The sequence below is a fragment of the Staurois parvus genome, unplaced genomic scaffold (assembly GCF_062004578.1).
Source record: "Staurois parvus isolate SC_StPar_1 unplaced genomic scaffold, SC_StPar_1.0 ptg000055l, whole genome shotgun sequence".
Lineage (NCBI taxonomy): Eukaryota > Metazoa > Chordata > Amphibia > Anura > Ranidae > Staurois > Staurois parvus.
In genome coordinates this window covers 37277-39259 of record NW_028317851.1, presented here as the reverse complement: position 1 = coordinate 39259, position 1983 = coordinate 37277, and positions in this window count along the sequence as shown.

The window sequence follows — 1983 nt, the reverse complement described above, 5'->3', positions numbered from 1 at the left end:
CAGTGTAAGGAGACCTGAAAGTGGCACATGGCGCAGGGTGGCGGTGGAGGCAGCAGTATTCGGAAGACATACACAGGACTAGTTTAAAAAGCAGAAGCCGTCAGCAGCGTGAGCAGATGACAGAGGCACATGGCGCAGGGTGGCGGTGGAGGCAGCAGTATTCGGAAGCCATACACAGGCCTAGGTTGAAAACTGGAACCCAGCAGCGTGAGCAGACGACAAAGACGCACATGGCAGAGAATGGATCTGGCAGCAGTATGAGAAGGCGGTACAGGGGCCCGTGGCACAGTGTGGTGATGGGGGCTACAGCAACTGGATGCCAGAAAGTGGCCGATAGGGCTATATACTGCATGACTACATAGGTGGTTTTTATAGTACTTTATTTTGGCCTCTCTCTTAGCAGGTGTGAAAGGCCACCATTTTTGAACGGTAGTGAGGGTCCAACAAGGTGGACAGCCAAAAGTCATCCCTCTGTCTGATGGTTATTATTCGGCTGTCGCTACGCAAGCAACCGAACATGCTATGGGCCATTTGTGCCAAGGAATGCGAGGGACTCCCTGCCTCCATCTCCACAGCATACTGCCACGGTGCGTCTGGGTCCTCTGTCTCCTCTTCCTCCTCCTCTACCAGATGCTCCTGCTCCTCCACTCCTGTCCGCTGAGTGGAAAAACCACCCATTTCACTCAATAATTCCTGAGCACCAATGTCCTCCTCTACCTCCTCCTCTTCTTCCTGTGCTGCCCCCACAGGGGTCATGTGGCGTTGAGATCTGTGCGCCACGTCTACCGCACCCTGACCAGCCATTGTTAACAGCATTTGTTCCAGGACGTGCAACAGAGGAATGACGTCGTTCATCCCATAGTCCTGCCGACTCACGAATAGCGTGGCCTCCTCAAAGGGCCTGAGCAAGCGGCAGGTGTCAAGCATTAGCTGCCAATGGCTGACATCTAAGTTACACAGGGGAGTACCCTTATCCGCTTGTAACATCAGGAAATCAGTGATGGCCTTTCGCTGTTTGTAAAGGCGGTCTAACATATGTAGGGTTGAATTCCACCTTGTTGCAACGTCGCAGATCAGGCAATGCTGTGGAATTCCGTTCTGCCGCTGCAGCTCAAGGAGGGTGTGCTTTGCGGTGTAGGAATGGCTGAAATGCATGCAAAGTTTACATGACATTTTAAGGATGTCTTGCAGTGGGATGGTGGATTTTAGGAACTGCTTGACAACCAGATTGAACACGTGAGCCATGCATGGCGCATGGCACAACCTTACTTGACGCAGAGCAGACACCATGTTCTTTCCGTTGTCGGTCAACATGGTTCCGATTTTCAGTTTGCGCGGAGACAGCCATCTGTCGATTTCTCTGTTCATTACACTCAGAAGTTCCTCCCCTGTGTGACTACGTTCGCCAAGGCATACCAGGTGCAGCACAGCGTGACACCGTTGCGCCCTGCACATGTGATATGCCGGTCGGGTAATGGGACTTGGCACGGGGGTGGCGGCTGAGGACACGGCGGAAGAAGAGGTGGTAGAGGCGGACATCTTTGCTGGACCAAGGACGTGCAAACGTGGAGGCAAAAGCGGCGTGACCTGTCCAAGTTGCTGGTGCGGCTGTGCCGGCACCACGTTCACCCAGTGGGCCGTAAATGACATGTACTGTCCCTGACCGTAGTTACAGCTCCACACGTCGGCGCTGCCGTGCACTTTGGCAGAGACCGACATGCTCAAAGACTGGCCCACCATCTCTTCTACATGTGAATGCAGGGCTGGCACTGCCTTTTTGGCGAAGAAATGCCGGCTTGGCACTCTCCACCGCGGCTCGGCACAAGCCATCATTTCTCGGAAAGGTGCTGAGTCCACCACTTGGAAAGGGAGGGACTGCAGCACCAGCAACTTGGACAGGAGGACGTTCAGCTTCTGCACCGTCGGGTGCGTGCTCGCAAACTGTTGTCTCTTGGAAACGGATTCCAAGAAAGACTGCTGACG